Below are 22,738 nucleotides of genomic sequence, written 5' to 3'. Positions count from 1 at the left end.
TGTCTCTGTCATCAGATCAATGAATCTGTGTCTAGAAGATATAATGGGCTACATGAAACTGAGGATAAAGAAGCCAATAAAATAGTAGCACTTTTTTTGTTACTAATATTGGCCTCTACCAATTGATCAATTATGCTTTCATTGATTAATCTCTTGATCTAACAAATTAAAGCTTACAGAGATAAAATAAAATACAATGAAAATATTAGAGCTTCACCTTGGCTTATGAAAATGAATCATATTCATGGTAAGAAGAAAAACATTCTTTTTGTTCATACATTTACTATTATTTTGTGTTCCTCTATTAAAAAGCATGCCGGGGATGGGTGGGCTGCACACTTTAAAATTCTCCTCCAAGGGGTTAGCTTGCTTTTCTTGTCTTTTGCCTTTGATTTGCAGCTGGTCTCACTGGCCTGTGGGAGGGTGGAATGGGGAAGCCAACATTTGCAGCAGTTGGGACTTTTTTCTGCCAAGAAGCAAAACAATCACCTTTCCTCTTTGATTCCAAACCACACACACACAAACTAGCAGGCAGTTAGTGGAAAGGCAGCTGCTGTGTATTGTTCTTACTTCAGCCTTGAAGATTTCTCCTGCGTACAAGCCTAGCTGTAAAGTTACCAGCCAACCTTTCATAGCCACAAAAGCCTTGCTGGTGTCAAAAGTGCAGTTTTTGAAAGTTCAGAGACACTCAGTATGAAAAAAAGGTAAGAATGATTGCATCATGTTGTGAAAGTGTGTGCTGGAGAAACAGATAAATTGCAACTACGCATACACGAGGCTGAGTTCTAAAACTAGAATTTCCAATTGATGGAAGAGATCCTAGAGTTACGGACAGTGATCTTAGTACAAACATTAACTCAGTATGCTGCAGTCAGAGAGCAAACAGAAATGTTAAGAATTATTGGGAAGCTGACACACACAGTCAATGCCCTTGAATCAGGTCACGTCTGTTGCTGGTTGATATCGAGTGATACATTCCATTTATGCCATAAGTGTTTATTGCAGAGTCAGACTGGATAAAAAATGAGAAGCATTTCCCATAGATGGCAGTGACTAGGATTAGTGCTTATTATACTAAGCCATGCATCTTCACTCCCATGTACTCAGTGTAGGCAGCCTGTACAGCATTTCTACATTTAGTTTTCTGCATTAGTAAGCATATTTGTTCATTTTTGGTAAATGCAAGGGGTGTGTGTGTGTGTGTGAGTGTGTGTGTGTGTGTGTGTGTGAGAGAGAGAGAGAGAGAGAGAGAGAGAGAATCAAACCAGAAGAAGCTCGCTAACTTCACACTTTTTCAGTTCTGCTGACAAAGGCATTCTTTAAAGAAGAATGGCCTTGGCCTTTTTTGGCAGGCAAACAAATCCACTTTCTAATGAAATTTATAGCAAGTGGAATTTAGGTCACTGCACAGCTCTGTTCAGTTTATTCCAAGCAGCTCTTTAAACATATAAGAAATAGCAGTCCAATTATATCTGATAAGTTTTAAAAAAAAAAACAGGCAGTATGCTCATTCAAAGATTTCCATGACTGCAGCTTTTCCCCTTTCATGTTTTCTAACATTGTGATGGGAAAAAGAAATCCTGGTTCCCGCTCACCACAGTTTCTTGTTTTGTCAATCTGGCTGTAACAGTAAACAAGAGATCCAAATATACCTTATGTCTAAATGCTTTTTTTCTTGTGTTGCCCATTTTAAATAAAACATTGCTATACTGCATTTCCAAGTAGTTCAAATGAGTTTATAACAAAAAATAAAATCATAAAAGTCACTCAAGCAAGGCTGTGATTATTATTATTTATTATTATTATTTATTGAATTTAGTAGTCGCCCATCTGGCTGGTTATCCAGCCACTTTGGGCGACGTACAAAATAAAACATCCAATACATTAAAACATTTAAAATCTCAAACCAGACAGGTAACGGGGACAAGATGAAAGAGAGAGAGTAAGAACACCAGGCTGCTGGGGTTGCCCACAGCGTTGTTCTTCAACCTTGGGTCCCCGGATACTGTGGGACTACAACTCCCATCATCCCTGAAGGGTGGCTGACGAGAACGTGAGTTGTTTTCTGACAGCATCTGGAGACCCAAGGTTGAGGGACACTGGCCCTCGGGTAATGGAGACTACAAGGTTGCCTTGGTCCTGGGTGAACAAGAGGCCTCGGCGATGGGGACAAGATGAAAGAGAGACACCTGGCTGTTCGTGTTGCCTTGGCAACTGGGCCTCAGTGAACAAGCCTCTGACGTTGCCTAGGCAATGGGGAAGACTGAGAGAGATGTGCTATCCACAACAGACCAGAAACCTCATGGAAGAATTCTCACAATAGACTCACGCTGCATTGACACCAGCTGAACTGTTGCCAGAGCAAGGAGAGATGTGAAACAGTTTGTTCCTTCTTGTCTTAAGACTTATGTTCCTGTGTTGCTTCTGCAGATGCACTGCTTCTGTGCTTCATACACCCCCGGCCGGAGTCCTAGATCCAGGGTGGGACTCTATCTTGTTGACACCATGCAGCAAAACGGGCTGATCTATATGAACGTACGTGCACAAAATAGATCACTGCTGATGTAAGAAAACATGGTAATGGCAAGATTGCATCTTTAGACATATACTGCAGTGGCAAGATGATCACAGTCCTTTGTTACTACTGCAGTTTTTAATGTTAGGAAGTTGCCTTACCAGGTCACACTGTAGGGTCATCTAGCTCAGCATCATTTATAACGGGTGGGGAACCTCAGGCCCTGGGGCCAAATGCGGCCGTATAGTCCTCTCTATCCAGCCCTCAAGACTCTCTGCAGGCCCCACTCCTGACCATGCCCTCCTTGTGTCTTTTCCCTGGCTGGAACATGCCCTCGAACCATGATGATGCCTCTTGCTTACCTAGATGGAGAGATACTGTGTGTCAAATCCTCTGACTTTTGCATGGCTGGAATGTAGCCTACTGTGCAAAGGAAAGAGTCACATTTGTTGCTCCTCCCACTTTTGCCGCTGCCCCTGCCCACCACTGGCATGCAGCTCTGAAAGGTTGCCCTTGAGGCAATGTGGCCTTCAGGCTGGAAAAAGTTCCCCACCCCTGATCTACAATGACTGGCAGTAGCCGTCCCAGGTTTTAGACGGGGCATTCCCAGCCCTGTCTGGAGATGTAGGAGGCTGGGGGTGTGGTTGTCCAGAGTCTCAGGGTTTTTTTCCCGATCCTTTACTTTTTTGGGAGCAGGATCTCAGCATGGTTCCTATGTCTCCAGCATAAAAGGGAAGTGTGCTAGTCACTGAGAAGAGTCTTCTAACATGCTTCCTTGTCCTTTCCTGCTGATTGGAGCCAATCAGAGTTAAAAGTGCTGAGTCAGCCACCGAGAAGACTCTTCTCAGTAGCTAACACTCTCCCCTTTCATGCTTATTGGCTCCCGGGGATGTCTGTTGTGGGAGAAGGCATTAACAAGGATCTCATTCTCAATCCAGCAGCAAAAAAGCAAGGAGAGGGAGAGTGGCTGTGACTAACATGAAGGGAGCCTGTAGCACTTCTGGATTTGCCACTGCTGGGGACTGAAGATCTTCTTCATGCAAAGCTGATCCTCTACCACCACTGAGCTATGTGGTCCTTCCTCTTCTGATGTTACCTTTGCACAACTCTTTGCCATGCTGTTTTGGTAAAGATGAGAAGCCCCAGGACATACTGGGTGTTTCCCCTAACAGAAACTGCAGCTAAACTGGGAGGAAACTCTAAAGGTTTTATTTCAGTCCATCAAGGCATTATCATTTTATGACATTGTGCATTCATAGGCACCTTGTCTGATAAATTCATTTTGTGTCCTAAACAAGTTGTGCCCTAACCATAATTAGACTCTAGCGAGGCCTCTAAAATCTAAAATTTAACATACATTCAAATAGCAGGTCGGTCATGTTGTCAAGTTTTTCAAGATTCCTGAAACACAAATGATGAGCCTGTGATTCTAACAAACAAAAAATATTTTAAAAGGATATATGTGTAGATCTGCCATGAAGTAATGGATAACAGCACCGCAGGGTGACTGAGGTTGGATTTAGTCATTCAAGATTCTAACTTCTTTCAAATCCCCCTATACTTTCCTCTGACAAAGGCTTCCTGCAAAATTGCAGCTTCCTCTTCCAGCTTCCTCTTCCACTGTCATTTGATTCACTCTCTTCCACAAACCTCCATCTGTGGATTGTAAATGTTCCCCATATTCTGATTTTATCTGTTTAATGTAGATTATAAAGTTAGCACAAACGGTGCAGCCTATATGACCTCTACTGCATCTAATATGATTCAGGCAATATTGGCATGTATCAGTAGAATGTATTCCCATTGTTACTAAAGTCAAGACTTCTGTTTTGTGACATTTCATTAAAACATTGTCCATTTGAAAAACACACACTACGTAACAAGATGTACAAGAACCCTTTATCTGCTTCTTGCTTGTATCTTGTAAGTCTAACCATTTCTGTTAGATGCAAAATTATCTATCACTTTCAGACAAAATACACCCTGTGAACAAATTAGTCTAATTTTGGTTTATTCCTTCAAGCATCGTTTTACAGTGATTTAAGAGGGAGTTGCTTAGTGGCTTTGTTCCAGGTTTCAATGTGCAAGCAAATACCTAGGGTCTGCATCTAAATGGATACAAATTTATAACATGAAGTACTGCCTTAAGACATCTGTTGTTCCTATGCCCATTGCTGGGTACTGCAAAAAAATGGAGGGGGGGGTCAATATCAGCAGCTCCTAGTTTCCCCCTTTTTGCTCTAAAACTCAATTCACAGATGCTGGGACATAGGAACAGACTCTTATTCTCTGGTTAAGAGCAGCTACCGATATGGATCCATGATGTACAACATTTGAGGTATGGTGGAATCACAATGGATCACTCAGGAAGCTAGTGGGGGACATACAGTTCCAGGAAATTAACAGAAAAGGGTCTTGCGACTTCCTAAAGACTAACCAATTTATTGATCTTTAAAATAGGATGGTGGCTAGTCTTTAACCCACCAGATTATGATGATTTAAATTTATATCCTGCCCTTCCTCCCAGAAGGAGCCCAGGGTGGCAAACAAACAATAAAACACTAAAACATTTATAAAACATCATAAAAACAAAGCAAACAAAACAAAGGGGAAAAATGTTTTTAAAAACATTTGCAACAATTCCAACATAGATGTTGTTGGACTACAGCTTCCATCATCCCTTAGGGAGCCTGGGCAGGGAAATTTAATCTAGCCTACTTGTTTCTGGCAAGAAGGGTTTAAGTGCCCTCAGGCCAGGCCAGTCACCAGAAGGCCATTGTAGGAAGAAAGGAGCCTAGTGTTGTGGAGATGTTAGATGGGACCACTTAGGAATAAAGATGGATGCCTCTGAAGGCTGCAATACTAAACACACTTACTAAGGGATTAAGCCCCATAGACCTCAATACGACTTACTTCTGAATAGATATGGTTAGGATTGTGCTGTTGGTAAGCCTTGACTAGGGGTGCTCTGCAAAGATATACATAACAAAGCAGGGTTGGCAACCCCCTACCTGGAATGCCCTCCCTGCCTTTTAACATGGCTGCTCCAAACTTTACAGACTAGATCCTTCATTTCAGAGAGAGGTTTGAAAAATGAGTAAGAGTTAAGAAGATTCTCTACCTTTTTCTGCCTACCCTGTGGGCTGCTATAAATTCACAGTCAACCTAATTCCAGTGAGCAAAAATTGACACAGAGAAAACACACATGGTTTGGTCTACCTTCACAGGCAGCAGCTCAGGAACAACAGCAATTGAAGCCACACTTCCCAGTATGTGAACTTTCTTTTACCACTATTGAGCAAGAAACAAACCATCATACAAACAACAAGGTGCATCATCAGTGGGTTTAAGGGGGTTGAGCTGACCACATGGAACCACTGTTGCTGCTTCTATGGATGTAAGGGAGTGAGGTCAGAGGTAAATGAAATGCAAATAAAAAAACAAAACAAATGACAACGATGATTTCCTAAGGTCAATACCATACCAACCACAACAAGATTCCTATGAGAAAGGCAGAAAACGTGACATCCCACAACCAGTTAAGATTCCTAACCAAAACTAAAAAAATCCTGGCAGCCAGTCAACCAAGGTCACAGAAATCCCCATGTAGCACAATGTGACCCGGGAGCTGTAGTTAGTGCAGAATGCTGTGGCACGATTGCTGACATGAGTGAGAACCTATGAGCACATAATACCTCTGCTCTGAAATCTGCACTGGTTGCCGATCTGCTACCAGGTTCAAGGTGTGCTTTCCATGTTACGGTTCCACATAGTATTTGTTCTGCTCTTGTAATAAATCAATCCTTTAGTGTGGCAGCACCTATGCTTGGGAACTCCCTGCCTATTGACATTAGGCACGCCTTCATTGTACTCTTGTTGGCACGGCTAAAAACATTTTTGTTTAGGCAAGCCTACCCAAGCATAGAGAGGCTATTGTGTTTTTTAATCTGTTTTTAACTCATTGTTGGTTTTATTATTTTGAATGTTTTTAAATACCTGTCTTTTAACTGTTTTTGCCAGTAATTTCATTGTTTTAAATTCCTTCTGTAAACCACTTTGAGGGTTTTTTTACAATAAAGCTGTATATAAATGTTGTAAATAAAATACTGTATTGGTTACAAACCTGAAAGGGCGGGGTTAGAGCAGTCAGCTGCCAGCTCATTTAACAGAAATTGTGGGGAGCAGCAGCTGATATCTGGATGTATATCTCTTGAACCAGACCACCTAGAAACTTACTTTTTTAAAAAATGAAAGCTGCTGGAGAGAACCCCAAAAATCTGGAGTCTCCAGGCAAAAACTGAAGACCTGACAACCCTAACAGGGAGGGAAGGTTTAAAACTTTTTTCTCTTTGCAGCACACCTTTTGTGCTGCTAAGCTGACTGAGGAAAGGTGAGAATGGTGACAAGGGTATGGCCTGCAGAAACAAGTTAATTGCTAATATTTATATCCTGCTGCTATGCTGATCAGTGAAAGAGTATGTTTTAGGACATGTAAGATTAGGCAGTAGGCCAGAAGCAACCAGAGAGGGGGCAGATTGCACATTCCAGGCTGGAACAGGGATTTGACTGCCTTCTGCCATGGGTGCCATGAGTAGGTAGACTACAGATGTGGTCATGGCCCTGCTGCTCTGTTAAACCATGATGTTCCCTGGCTGGAGTTTGGACCATATATTTATGCTGTTTCTCTGACCTGCCAACATCCAGTCTGAAAGCCTTGAAAAGACTATGGCAACGAGAGCAGGAGACAACCTTTTTCCCATTAAGAGCTGGATTCACTTGGAGTAATCTCTCTGCAAGGTATGGGGAACCAAAATAGCAGTGGGTAGAATCTGAGGTACTTAAAATCTCTTTCTGTCCGAGCCATCTTTTCCCTGCTGGATAACCATTCCTCAGCTGGTTAAATCTTTCCTCCTCTGTGATTTCCATGGTGATTGACCCCATTTTTCCTTAGCTTAATAGCAGCTTGTAGGGGGGGAAGTGAATGTGCACAATGGCAGTGCTTATTATGCACATTAACCACTCAACTTACATTCCCCTTCTCTCTCTCTCTCTCTCTCTTAAAGACCACTATTGATGCATGCATACTCTATATGATCTCACCAAAAGGTTTCCAAAACCTCTTGCAAAAATCTCCTTCTGATGAGGCCATGAGTCTATTTAGAATAGATATGATCATTCTAAATGAGTCATTCATCAGCAAGTTGAGATTCCATGAAAAGTCCACTAATCACAGTTTGCTAACAGTGGTTGGGCAGTCATGCCAATCTTTGTGCTCACAATAATATACATATACAAGTGGGGCCTGTTGCCATGTGGAATGTCCCAATTTAGTGCACTCTTCCAGGATACTTCATTCCTTTCTCCCTCTGGCCCAGTTTTCCATTTCCCCTAACAATCCGTCAGCATTCTGTGTCTGTTGAATATACTCAGTCCTCACTGGGCTCTTTAGGTAGGGTTCCTTCCACCCACCTTGGGGGCTCCCAAGCATGCTGATACCTCCTTCTTATACATGGGTGGTACTGTTTTGGCTATGTAAGGACCAACACTCAAAGAACTGAAATTGCCATTAGTTGTGGGAATAGCTCTACCTGATTATTATTAGATGATACGGCTCTGTTATTCCTGGCCTAGCATGGGAACTTGCATATGGAAATATTGTATATGAATCTGCATTTTTGAGAACATAGAGGGTGCATTCATGTCTTTATGGGGATATGCATGGATTACATGGGAAAGTATGCGCATTTTTATGTATTTCTTCTGGTTGAGTGTACATGTTTTATCTTATGCGAGTAATCCTTCAAGACCTAGCGCCAATCAAAACAGACAATAGAGGGCTATTGCACCATCTGATTCAGTATATTGGACCATGGGCCATCTGATTCAGCTTCGTATATTCATTGCCTTTATATAAATTGCAGAGAGACACAAACTGAGATCTGGCAAAACCAAAGTGCTCTTATCCCAGAGGCGGTTGTTTGAATTCACTTAATTCTTTGTGAAATGGCAACTGGGCAATCTCAATGTTTCTTTGTTTCTCTCTAGTAGCAAAGCAGAGATGCCCTGCTGTGCACTTGGGCCATATATGCCAAAGGAAGATGTTATTCGAAAGCACATTAATAACCGCTGAGGAGTTGCCTCTGGCCAGGATGATTAATTAAGTGATTATGGAGGATGTGAAAGTGGAAATAGATGCAGAAACATTCTCTCCAACCATACACAAAGCTAGTTCATTTGTGCTCCTAAATGCACAACTTTGTGCCAAACCTTTTAAAAAAAATCAATTGCCATAGACAGAGCTGAGCTACCAAACAGTGCAATGGTGTAATATAGATTTTTCATTGCTGTCCAGACTAGACTTGGCTCAGACTGACTGAAGGTGCTGGAGTTCTATAGAAAAGAATGTAGCCAAACCCAGTTTAAGGGAATGTGGTCACTAGGGAAAGATAGCAACTTTCTGGAGCACACCTAATAATTACTTAATATAGGGATGGGCAACTTGTGGCCCTCCAGATGTTGTTGAGCTCCAACTTCCATCAGCCCCAGCCAGCATGATGAATGGTCAGAAATGATGAGAACTGCAGTCCAACATCTGTAGGACCACATGTTCTCCATTCCTGACTCAATACATCACCGTTCTTCCCATTAATACAGTAGGGCTCCGCTTTTCGGCAGCCTGCTTTTCGGCGTTCTGCTAATACGGCGGCTTTCAGTTAGAGTAAGGCCCCACTCATACGGTGCTTGTTCCACTTTTATGACGTTTGTCAGGCATTGGGTGCCATTTTATTGACGGCGTTCCGCTTTTCGGCGGGGGTCTGGAACATACCCTGCTGTATGAGTGGGGCCCTACTGTAATGAAATTTGTGGATTCAAATTTATATTTCATGAAACAAGATAATAGTATGTGCAGTTGCCATGCATGAAGGGGCTCATTCACACGGGAGGTGAACTTCTCAGTAAAGATGCAGCTTCTACCATTGCGATAGATTTGCACGGTTCACATTTCCTACCTTCGACTCTGCTTTTTTCCATTCACACTAGTCAGAGTTGCTCTGGGAAGAATTCGTGTTGCTGTTTTGTGGCCCCGCCCCCTATTTTGCATGGAGTATTGATATTGCATAATGGAGAAGTGGATGCTCTTTTTGGTACATTTCATTATTTCTTATCAATTGCATGCCTCTCCCTGCAGAGCATCAGGGTGCAATTGACACGAAACTGATTTGAGGGGGGAGAGAGTGATGTAGGCTATGGTTGTGGCAGTGGGGTGAAAAGAATTTGGGTCATCTCCCCCCTTTTCTCCATGGCGCATTCCCCCTCCCCTTGAAAAAACAATTCTTTTACTGTTTGTCAGATTCTGCAGATAATTGGCGATCATAACATTTGCCCATCTGTTTTTCTGTCTGTCATTTCCTGACAGGTTTGCAGTAAAACTCTTTTTTTAAAAATGAGCTCTGTCTGTGTGTGTGTGTGTGTTGTGTGTGTGTGTGTGGCTTCTGCCACATTGACTTCCAGTTTTCATTCCTTCTCAATTCCTTCCCAATGGTTTCAAGGAGTGAGGGGAGGGAAGGAACTTAATGGGGGGGAAAGAGGGGGGAAGGAAGGCTATAGCAAATGTGGGAGGACAGAGCAGTCAGAAGTGGCTGCTTAAGCCACCAGAAACAAAATGGAACTCATGGAGAGTTTAGTGGGCAGAGAAAGGGGAGTATCTGAAAGTGGCAATCCATCCGCCCAGCAAAAAACATCGGAGCAAAGCGCCTACATGGAGCAATGCAGCAAAGCGGAGACAGTTTTTCCTTTACTTTTCACATTATCTCCGGATTGAGTTAATACAGATTTAAAGGGGGAAACTGTGTTCTGTTGATTGCCTGCAATGTCATGTGAACCATGTGAATTTAACGGGGATGCAAGTAGCACCAGTCTCATAGTAAGTCGCCAAGTGAACGAGCCCAAGAGGTAGTCTTGGTATGGGAACTGATTGTCTTGCTCAAGAAAATCTTCAAGCTGGATGGATGTTCAGTGCACAGGAGGTATTGCAGTTTATAGGTTCTCAAGCCTGCCATCAGGGTCCTACTAGAAGTAGAAATTGCAAGTTTGGGGAGCCCCTAATGTGGGTAAGACCATGGTTTGGGAGGAGGAAGGGTAATGCTTTCTCCCATTTTATCCCAATAAAAATTGCTGCCCGAGCTGTAATTTGCCCCTATAGGAACCCCCCGTGTCAAAGCTCACACTCTTTTTTAACAAGGGTGTTTTTGTTTGTCCATAGAGTTGGGAGGAGGGGGGGAAATTTCCTATTTTCCCATCTGCACCTATGTTCACATTGTATATAAAAATAAAATTATATAATCGCCTGTATCTAGAAACTCTTCAAACATTCTCCCAATTTATTAATTCTTACAGATCAGCTCTGTAGATTCTCTGGGATGAAATACTATAGCACGTGTAGGCAACATATGTGCCCTCCACATATTGTTGAACTACAAATCCTATCATTCCTGACCATTGGTCATACTGGCTGAGGCCGATAGTTGCTGCATTCAGACATGGGGTTTATTGTGTTAGCTTGACTGATTACAACGGGAGCGCTTCTATCCCAATTTCTAACATTCCTTTCACACTGCAGTACCTGATGCATTATGGAACTGTGGCTTTTTCACCGATATACTCCCCTGTCATGCTAAATTTCATTCACACCAGTGGTTGTGGTATGACACAACAAAGGATGTCATTGGCCATGTCGCTACTCTCCCACTCTTTATGCACATGCACACTTCTGTTCCCTCATGATTCCCCTATGAAAACAGCAGGAAAGAACTATATGCTGGTATACTGCCCCAAAAATTTCATCACTTTATTCCTGCGATTCTGTGGGTTAATGGTGTTGCAAACAGATTTTTTTCTGGAAGCAATTAACATGGAAATGAGCACTGAACTTTCACTATATTCTGCTAGATTTCCAACTTTTATATTGTGTGAAATATCAAATAAAATGGGGAAATTATTACGTAAGAAAACATCAGGAAAACATAATAAACTGCTTTCTGAACACAGTCCCAGAGAACACCATATTGCTTGCCCCTGTACTAGAGCATCACCATGCAAAACTGATTCAAATTTTTGTTTCAAGGCAGTTGAGACCTCATAGGGAAGAGGAGCCTCTTTGCACCTTGTGAGCAAATCAAGATATAATGTGTTCTGGGAAAGGCAAATCCCCTGCCCAAATAAAGGAAGTAGGTACACAGAAGGCTAATTTATACTGAGACCAACAAATGGGCCATCTAGTTCAGTATTGTTTATCTCAAATTTCCCCAACCGGATGCCCTCCAGATATTTTAGGCTGCAGTTCCCATCAGCCCTGGCCGGCACAGCCAATGGTAACTGATAATGGGAATTGTAGTCCAAAATATCTGGAAGGCACCAGATTGGAAAAGACACTGACCAACAGCAACTCTCCTGGGTTTCAGTCAGGGGACATTTCCTGTATTACCTGGAGATGCTGGGGATTGACCGTGTAACCTCCTGCATGCAAATCAAATACTCTACCACTGAGCTACAGCCCTTTTCCTAAGTAAAATAAGTAGCTGGGCATGCCAAGCACTCATCATTTATAGAAAAATAACAAGGTTGTGTAGAAGAACAACCTCTTGCTTCACTTGCTCATAAACCTTTACCTTTTGTGAGGTCTAATATGCTTCGAATCTTGCCCTTTGTGCCTCATCCTTCCTGAGAGGGGATTAAAATGGATAATGACATCATCAGGGCCATCTTTGATTTTTTTTATTACACTTGGCACCATAAAGCATTGCGCTATAGAAATATGCCTAGTGTTGCGCTGCAGCCAACTCAGAAGGGACAGGAAGGGGGGAGGCATGAATTTCAGGCACCTCCGCAGCCAGAAGAAGCCGAGTTGGGGATTGTTGTGTCTGAGCAGGGTCGTGCGGGAGGGGGGCAGCCTGCTCTTCAGCCAGTTCCCACGAGTAATGCCCTTTCTGAGGAGCCGAGCGCACCGCCCCCAGTTGATGCAGAGGACTTGTGGGGGCAAGCTTCAGAGTCAGTGCCAGCTCCTCCTTTACCAAGCAGTTCCCAGGAGGATTCCAGCGTGGCACCGCCCCCTGACCTCGAGCCTGTTACTCGGGAGCAGGTGTCTTCAGATGAGCTGTTGGATGCGCGTCCCCTGTCTCCTCGTTCCCACCGCCGCGAGAAACGGACAGGACAAAGACAGGAATTACGAAGGAGTCAGAGATTACGTTCAAAAACATTTCCTATATAAGCCTGCCACTCCCAGGGGGGGTTCGTTGAGTCAACTTCCTTCACACGTTGCAGAGCATGTCTAGAGTATAGTTAGGGACTTTAGTAAGTTAGTGTATAGTTTCCATGAAGCGCAATGCCTTTGATGTATCCATTACTCTAATAAAACGAGATTTACTTGCACACACACTCCAGCCTCATTCTTTCGGCTCTGAATGGGATACCTAGACCCCTATAGCCGTTAAATTCATAATATAAATAAATAACTGAAAATCGCTAGCAGAGCCAATTGAGAGCACCAAACAAAGAAAGGATGAAATCATACCACTCACTAAAAACAGGCAACTGCCCTAAAAATCTATGCAAAGTAGCGCAGTGGCAGCACGCAATTTAGCTTCCTCCTATGCAAAAGTGTTCGGGTTTGCATAACTCACCTGGTCTATCAGTGATAGTCTATCATTATCTGGCAACCGTAAAGCCGTTATGCTCCTGGAATCAAGCAAATACTATCTTTTTTTAAAAAAGTCTGTAAAGCGTACCTGACTGTGTAACTTGGGATCATTCTTGAAGTGTGAGGAAGAGCTGAGGGAAGGCAGGACACATAGAACACAGGACGCTTCTTTATACTGAGTTAGAGCAGCGGTTCTCAAGCTGGGAGCTGTGGCCCCCAAGGGGGCCACGAAGTAATCCGGGGAGCAGTGAACAGTAAAAAAATTAATTATTAATTTTTTAAAAAAGTCTTCACTCGCTGAAAGCTGTTTGCTCTCCACCGCTGCTGGAGATGACACCTTCCCCTTGCTCCAAACAAGAGGGAGGAGTTTTGCTGAAGTGGCCGAACATCTTTCAGGCACACCAAGGGCAGACATCTGCATATAAAACACATGGCAGACCCCAAAGGAGGCTGAGGGTGGAGCTACCAGGAAGAAGAGGGGATTACTATCACTGATTCTCACCTCCTCACACTGCCGCTGCTGCTGACACCCTTGCTCAGAACAAGAGGACAGGGCTTTTCGTGAAGCAAAAAGAAGCAAGGCTGCAAGGAAAGGCTGCTTTCCCCCTTCCTTCCTTCTTGGCAGCCAGCCTGCCTGCCTTTCTTGGCTCCTGCTTCACTGCCACCTCCTTTAAAAATTATTCTTATTTGTGAGGTTGCCCAGGTCTCGCCTTCGGCCCAGAAGGACCCAAGGAGCAGTGAGAAAGCCTAGGACATGCTCACCCCCCATCTCTGAGGCTAAGTGTGTGTGCCAGTGTCTCTCTTTTCTTCCACCTTTACCCGCCCCCAATCTCGCTCTCCCAGATGCCACGGCAGTTGAGGGCTCCCCCCATGCCTGAATGCCTGCCTGCCTGCAGATGCTTGCAGGAGGGAGAGGTGTGTTTGTGTGTGTGCCTGCACCGATCTGTCATCTGCTCCGCTCTCATTCCCCAAATCCACTCTAACCAAGTCATCAGTTCCGATGATCATCCCAAGGCTTAAAAGAACTAACCACCCAGCTGAATCCATCCAACCGATTGTCTGCAGTGCACAATCTAGCATCCCCATCACCACCACATTGCTGCTTATCAATTTTTTTTCTTAATAAAAGCTGTGGAAATGCCAGAGATTGAACCTGGAACCTTTTGTACATAAAACATGTGCTCTATAGTCTCTTCTTTCTGTCCAAGATATAATCTCTTGGCCAAATACTGTCAGAAATGCCACCTGTTTGGGGCCATTTGTGTGTGTCACCAAGACATTTTTGAAAGTTGTAGATTAGTTAGTGCTAAAGGGATGTTGCTGAACTACAACTTCCATCATCCCTATCCATGAGCTATGATTGCTGGGGCTGATGGGAGTTATAGTTTGGCAACACCTGGCAGGCCAAAGGTTCCCCACACCTGCCTTAAGTGAATTAATGAACTGAGGACTGAGTAAGTCTTCTTGTTTCCTCTCTCCTGTCAGAAAAGATAATAGCCTTCCCACTACATAAAAATATTAAGAATAGCAGACTATTCTGGGAGAAGCAGCATGTGAGCTAATATCATACGAAAAAAGCTTATCTGACAGCAGAATCATATTTTGGAGTAGCAATGGAAATGTTACTGGAAATGAGTGATCTTGTGAAAAGCACGATGGTATCACTCACAACATCTTCACTTGTATTTAAATATTTTGTGTCCAACTAGATCCTACTCAGAGTAGACCCACTGAAATAACAAACCTAAGTTAGTAATGTCCATTAATTTCAATGGGTCTGCATTGTGTATGATGAACACAATGCAACCCTTTATACCACCCTGTGCCGAAGTGCTCAAGTCAGGCTACTTGGTTTTATCTTCTCAACATTAAGAGGTAAGCTGAGATATAGCAAGGGATGTGAACCGTAGGTCTCCCTCTAAATGTCCTGAGGACATCAAATGCTATTTGGGCTGGCTGGTAAGGAGCAGAGAGATGAAAGAGGCCAGCAAATGCACCTGCCCCTCCCTCCCTAGCAGTCTTACTGAACTTGAGGCCTGTGAATTTTGTCAGGACTGGGAAGGGAAGAGGAACACCAGCTGTGGCTCATTGCCACCCTCTTTTTCTTTGGTGTTTGATTTTTGCTCTGTTGCTATTATGGACAAGGGGTGGGCAGCTCTCGCTGTGGATGTTTGTGGGCAATGATTCAGATTCATACCACTCAGACTAAGACCCTGGGTGGATTAGAGAGTGGGGGATGGAAAGGGTTAAGTCCCTCAAAAGCCACAGAGTGAGAGTCTGCTGGCACAGAGGGGGCCTCTTTGTGTGAGAAACAGAGGGGGAGTGAGTGGGCTACCAAAGCTGAAAAATGGGGGGTGGAGCTGTTACGAAGACCATGGGTTGTTTAATCTGTTTGAATATCCAGTGTTTGGTTTTTACCTAAGTGTTTGGTTAAATTGAAACTGTACTTTTTGTCTTCATTTTAATTTTGCTGGCTTGCCTTATAACAGAATTGGTAATTTGTTTAGTGGATCTGTTTATATGACTTCATAATTTTTGTATATATTTTTCTCTCTTTGTCTTTATTATTTTATTCCTTTCTCTGGGATTGAAATTATTCAGTGGAGAGTGGGCTATAAATATTGTAAATAAATAAACCCAATACTCCAACTTCTACACTTTTCTGACTCTCAAAGAGCACTCCGGCATTCTCAAGATGTCTCACATACATCCAGTGCTGGCTTGGAGGTCCCTTGGGCAAGACCCCTTCCATGGGCCTCCCTCTGCCAGGGAGTGGGTCTATCTGTTTACCACTATTATTGCCAGCTGCTTCCCTTCCTTTTCAGTGGGTTGTTGGCCCTCAGCAGATGCCCAACCATACCAACCTTTCATGTCAACTCTGCATACATTCTCAGTAATTACTGCAGTCCTGCAAAGCAGGTCAGTATTCTCATTCCCTGGAGGTTGAAAGAGTAGTGGCCTCCATAAATCCATATATTGAATTTATGTCAGAGGAGATGTTTAAACCAGGGGTTTTCTGGCTCACACCCAGTGCTTTTTTGGTAAAAAAAAGAGGTGCTGGTACTCATATATTGATAAAAGTGCTGTGGGTGCCTGCACAGAATAGCTCTTATGGGCAACACAAAAAGAGGTGCTGGTACTCTATACCACTCAATACTGTCACAAACAAATATCTTATCACAGCTCAGTCCTCACCACTACACTATACAAAGGGGAAAGGGGCTCCTTAATCCTTTCTCCTAGTGCTATTTTTCTGCGGAAAGCTGCCCCTCCCTGCAACTACTTTCACCCCTGGTATGGAAAGATACAAGCACTCTCATCTTTTCCCCACCTGATAGCAGGTGGCAGGGAGGATTTTCAGCAGAAACAACCCTTTGAGGGCAAAGGGTTAAGAAGCCCCCCTCCCCCATGTGTCAGCCTGCTGCTTCAAACTTCAGCTTCAGGCAGGGTGGGGAACTCACTTCCAGACAATTGTGCCTACAGCCCACAATGCTGGAACAAAAATATATTTAAGTAGAAGCAGGAGCCGCTATCACAAGGGGATTTAAAAACAACACAAGAGTGTTCCTCAAACGGAAGGGAAATTTCCTCTCTGACATTCAGTCAACACATGGCATTAATCCAAACAGATAAAATCATCTAGAGGCTCATGTAATTGACGAGAAAAACTATTCTTACTCATTGGGGGGAAAACCCTTTACACTGGAAACCTGAGCAAATGTGTTTTGCCTCAGCAAACACAAACACTGTTCAGTTCATATTCAGAGCAATATTTTTAAAATTTAATTTTTTTAGAAGAAAATAAATAACGTAATGGTGGGGCTCTGTTTATAGTGAAAGGGGAGCACGTTTGCTGAGCACCATGGAGCCAGTATTTGGTTGAGAAAGAGATAGAAAAAAGGAAAATACAGATGTACTTATCTACAGCGGTTTGGGTAAATATTATGATAGCTCTAAGTACTAAACTGAATCTGTGCCCAATTCTCCTCCCAACTACATTCATAATGCTAAAGCTCCTTATCAGAAGTCACATAATCACAAGCTCCATGGAATTATTTGCACAGTTTTCACAGAATTTCATCTGGTAAAGACTGAGCCTTTGTGCAAGAGATTTCTCTGTTTGAATAAAGTAGATATGGGGTTGATTGCTCCACGAATGCACTATGATTCTTGGCTGTTTTTATAGCATGTTTGAAAAGTTTGTGGGGGGGGTTTCCTTCAAAAAAAATTTTTTGTATGGTGGTTTGAACTTTTGACAGCTGCTTTGCAATTAATAATAATATGAAGAAAAAGGCTACAACTATAAAACAATGGGTTGTATCCAACTCACTTCTACTTAGAGTAGACCCATTCAAATTAATTGACCTAAGTTAGTCATGTCCATTAATTTCAAAAGGTCTACTCCGAGTATAACTAACAGTGGGTGCAGCCTAAAGACTATAGCCATGTTGAAGAATTAGCAGTTATTTACCTAGCTTGTTTGGGGGCAATTCTAAAAGGCCCATTTTTGTGACTATAGAATGAAGCTGGGAAAGCACCTACAGTTCACAAAAACATGTGCCAGAATAAATGTGCTAGTCTTTTAAGTTGCCGCAAGACTCTTGTTGCGTATCCTATGCAATTCTTTTATCTCTGTATCTTGCTAATGTATGCATATTATCTTCCCATGTTTTTATTTATTATTTCAAATTTATAAACTGCCCTTCCTCCCAAAGGGAGCCTAAGGAGACTTACAATAATAAAACTATATAAATACAGTTTAAAGCATGATAATGTATTGCAGACAGCAGTTACAATCAGCAGTGTAAAAAACATTACAGTAAAATGATTTATTTCACCAACATGGCAGCTGCTCTTAAAGCTTGTATTAGGCAGGACTTAGGCTGCAACCCAGTACGTGTCCACTCAGAAGCAAGCTCCATGGGTTCAACAGGACTTACTCCTGGGTAAGTGTGTATTGGTTTGCACCTTAGTCACTATCAACCTCAGCCCCATTTGCAATATGGAGATTATAATATAGGGTGGTTCAGGACAAACAATCAAACAGCCTCCCTCAATCTGATGCCTTCCAGATATTTTGGACTACAACTCCCATCAGCCCCAGACAGCACAAGCAATGATCAGAGTTGATGGAAGTTGTAGTTCAACAAACGTCTGGAGGGCAGCAGTCTGGGGAAGGCTGGATGAGAAACTGAGCCCTCTTATGGCCCTTGGTAGTTATACCAAAGTATGACAAGCTAGCTGTTTCAGGAGAGAAAGCATGCTAAAGTAAAAAGAGCCCTTTTACCAACAGCAGGGCCAGCATCAGAGGGTGGCCAGGTTGGGCTCTAGCCAAGGGCCCCTGCAGCCCAAAGGGGCCCCTCCTTAGGGTGGGAGGGTAGCACCACTGTTTCATGATCTGTGGCAGCATTGACTCCTGACCCTGCCACAGATCATAGAGAGGGAGCTCCCAGGCACCCCTCATACAGACTGCACGGGTTTCAATAAGCCCGCACACACCCCCCACCTATTTCTCCCATTGCTATGAATGCTGTGCATGCATACTTGCCAGCATCAAAGATGACAGTAGAGGCTTCCCTAAAGGCTTGATCCCCTGCCACCATCTTGGTTGATGGCAGGCTGTGAAGATCCCACCAGCTGGCTCTACCTGTGATACTCCCACCAGAGCCACCACCAGTCAGGATCTCGGTTTTTATTTGTTCTTTCACACGGTCTAGCACAGATCTCACAAGATCCCACTGCTACGCAGCAGCACCAGTCACTCCCTGTAAACAATACTGCTAGAGACTTCGCCTTAGTCTCCCTATGGCTTGTTACTTTGTGTCTTGGTGCCCTTGCTGTCCACAACCCCCTTGTATCTTTGTCTATAAAGCATACAATCCTGGGTTGCTCTGGATACTTGACGATGTTACAATATCTCCCTTCACCGCTCCAACCATTAATTTGATACTGTTTCCCTCCAGCCTTGGTAATTACCCTGCCCTCCCTTCTGGTCTGTGTATCCCCAGCCAAGGATCAGGCTTTTGGTAAACCAATAAAAGTATTTATTTGATAACACCAGGTAATGACAAGATTACTTTAGGAATGTTCAACAAGCGTATGGTTTCATTTAGTGTCACTCTTTATGTTTCCAGTCTTATATATTCTGCCTAAATACCAGCCAAATATAATCCAACCCACAACCAACTCCAATCCACACTACACAACCAACCGACAATAACTACTCTCCCCAGAACTCCCCAACAACTCCCCACCAATAATAATAATAAATAATAAAATTTTATTTATCAGACGCCCATCTGTCCGACTGAACGGACACTCTGGGCGACGTTCAATATAAAATACACTCAATATATACATAATCATCATCACAGTATTAATATAGCATCTCGTCTAACAGAACCATCCTACGCTAACATAGTATAAAACCTAACCCACCCCAGAGATCCCATAGGCCTGCCTGAAGAGCCAGGTCTTCAAGGCTCGGCGAAAAGTCAACAGGGAGGGGGCATGCCGAAGGTCAAAGGGAAGTAAGTTCCAGAGGGTGGGGGCCACGATCGAAAAAGCCCTCTCCCTGGTCCGCACCAGCCTAGTTGTCTTTGCCGGTGGGACCGAGAGAAGGTCCTGTGAGGCTGATCTTGTTTGGCGGCATATTTGGTGATACTGGAGGCGTTCCTTCAGATACACTGGGCCGGAACCGTATAGGGTTTTAAAGGTTAATACCAACACCTTGAATTGGGCCCGGTATACAACTCCCCTTGACTCAACTGTCATCCTCTCATTTATACCTTCAGCCATTCAAACACTCAGCCAATAATCATCCAACATTCTCCAGCATTCTAGCCCATGTACTTCCCCCTCTCACTCAGTCACTTACCATATATCACTTAATAAACCCGCACTTACCATATTTACAGATATTAAAATACAGGGACATCACACAGGCATGTATGTGCATGCAGTGTAGCCTGTCCACACAACCTGCCTACCTCTCCCGTCGCCTCACGTGAATGCCATGTGTGCTGAGCACATATGTCTGCCATCAACCAAGATGGCAGTGGGAGCATCAGCCCCTTAGGGAAACCTGCGCTGCCATCTTGGTTGATGGTAGGCATGCATGTGCAGCATGCATGGCATTCACCTAAGGCGATGGGAGAGGGAGGCAGGGTGTGTGGCTGGCACCGCGGGCCCGGAGCAGGCTGGTGCCAACCCTGACCAACAGTGCCAGGAGGTTACTTTTATGCTTGTAAAGTAAAATGGCTGGCCTTTTAAAGGCCATTCCATCAAAAGGAAAGTTACAGTTCTTCAAGCCTCATACAATGTCTTATCTCTGTTTCCTTTTGCTGCACGCTTTTGCAGAGGGATACAGTTAATCTAGCTTTGTGGAACAAGGACAAGCCTTGAAATGGCTTGATGTTTAGCCCAAAAATGTTCAGCTGAAGGCTCTATTACTGAGGCATCCTTTGTTAAAACAGCTGTTTAACTTTACTGGGGGAGGTTATAAACCGTTAGATAAGAAGTCTTTACAAATACCCCCCTCCACAGGCAGTCTGTTGCACTGCAACCAAATCTCACACAACCAAGAGGCACAAACACTTGTGTGGTCTTTGTGGAAGTTTACTTTTGTAAAGCCACCTCACAGCCGAAAAACAATTACCCATTGATACCGCCTGCATTCATATGAACCTGGCTGGGTCCCAACAGCAGCCATAGAGACCTACCACTAAGCTCAGATTGGCAGGCAGAAAGGGCAGGGTTAGGGGGAAGGAGCAGGAGCGGGGGAAGGGGAAGGAGCGGGGGAAGGGGAAGGAGCGGGGGAAGGCCCCATCTTTGGTGAACTCACCCCCACAGGATGTATATTTGTAGTCCACCCCCCATTTAGTTATTGTTAAACAGGCCTTCAAGACCTTTTTGTTTAATGATCTTTTTATTGATGTTGGGGTAGATTTTTAAACTTTCTAACACTTCCTGTTTTATATTTTCTGTGGATTGCTGGCCTGGGTTTGAGCCATTTTAATGCTGCTACTTTAGTGTTTTGTTTTTAAAACCCACACGGAACAATTTGAAAAGTTATTTCATGCTATGTCTGTAAGCCGCCTTCAGAGGGCTTTTCTGAAAAAGCAGCATGAAAACTTCAAAATAAATCTAAGGCCCACTGTCTGTTCCCCTCTCTGAGTGAGGGAAAAGACCCTTATTTCCCTTTACACATTGAACAGTTACCATGTGGTTTACTAAGGCTGCAATCCAATAAATGTCTACTCAGAAGTAATCTCCATTGGGTTCAATGGGACTTAGTCCTAGATAAGTGTGTATTGGATTGCAGCCTGACAGTTACAGGATACTTAAACATATGATCCCAGCTGCAGAAATTCTAATGCAAGCACTGTGCCAAGTGCAGTCAACCTGGTGCCCTCCAGAAGTTGCGGGATGCCAGCTCCCATCAGCTCCAGCCAGTGTGACCAGTGGTCAGGAATGATGGGAATTGTAACACAACATCTGAAAGGCACCACTTTGGCTACCTCTAAAAACGTAAGAGCAGCCCTGCTGGATCAGGCCAGCGCCTTATCCTTTCCAGCATCCTATTATCACAGGGCCCATCAAATGCCCACAGGTGTCATCATCACCCCTTGTCCCTAAAGCTAGGCAGGTGGGTAGGTGAAAATACAGCATATTGCTGTTTCTGACAGAACTCTGGTAAAACAAACTCAAGCACGTAATATCTAAAAACCCACAACAGCATTTATACATTTCCAACGTCCCCCCCCCCTTTTAAAAGGTGTAAGTGTAATTTGTAGTTTAGAAGTCCTTTGGAAAACCTTACAGGTCAATTATATAGCCAACACATTTTATTAAAAAAGGAAGCATATCTTGATAGAGCATATGGTTTCAGTACAGAAGTTGAATCAAACATTTTTCACCATGGAGGGCATTTTCATGTGTTTGAAATTTTCACGTGTGACAAAGCTATTTGCCAACCAGAGGAATTCTTAAAACCAGCAAGTTATAGTTTCTGTAAAATGCTATGCCAAGCCAGGTAGTGTTTATGTTACCATTTCATGTTTTGAAAGTGCTCTACACAAGCTGTTACAATTCCATCATTCGTGCACTTAAGGCGGATACTTCAAACTATGGTAACTTGCTTTCATTTTAAACATCATTTCAGAGCTGAGGGGAAGAGCTCAGAAGTACAAAGAGGTCTTGAGGAAATTCGGGAATAAATGCTACATCTCATTATGTTTGTTCATTTAAGTTGCCCTTCTTGTCTTTTGCCATCAAAGGGAATCACTTTCCTGCAGTGGCATGGGAGCCACTTCTCCATGCTGTCTTCTCACTCTGCTCCAGTTACACGTGTATGTAGGAGTCACTCATCGAGTTCCTCCCCATGTCTAGGTAGTGTGTGGGTACGAAGGAGCCACATATCTAGTTCCATTGCACCCCAATTTCAAATGTGAATCACCTAAGTTACAAGGATTTGTAGTTCTTGGCTGCACTATGAATACACAAGCAAGGCTCACTTAGACCTCAAA

The 22,738-nt window shown here is 43.5% G+C and overlaps 1 long non-coding RNA gene across 1 annotated transcript; it reads left to right on the top strand.

The window, feature by feature from the left end:
- The first annotated feature begins 526 nt into the window (after window positions 1–526).
- LOC133382155 (uncharacterized) lies at window positions 527–4,491 on the top strand. The gene is made up of 3 exons (XR_009761814.1): window positions 527–704; window positions 2,431–2,535; window positions 3,454–4,491. It is a non-coding gene; the product is annotated as an uncharacterized LOC133382155 (long non-coding RNA).
- The last annotated feature ends 18,247 nt before the right edge of the window (window positions 4,492–22,738 follow it).

Source organism: Rhineura floridana, chromosome 3 (assembly GCF_030035675.1).
Source record: "Rhineura floridana isolate rRhiFlo1 chromosome 3, rRhiFlo1.hap2, whole genome shotgun sequence".
Taxonomy (NCBI): Eukaryota; Metazoa; Chordata; class Lepidosauria; order Squamata; family Rhineuridae; genus Rhineura; species Rhineura floridana.
The sequence above is the reverse complement of the archived record's forward strand: the minus strand, read 5'-3'. Positions and strand labels throughout refer to the sequence as shown.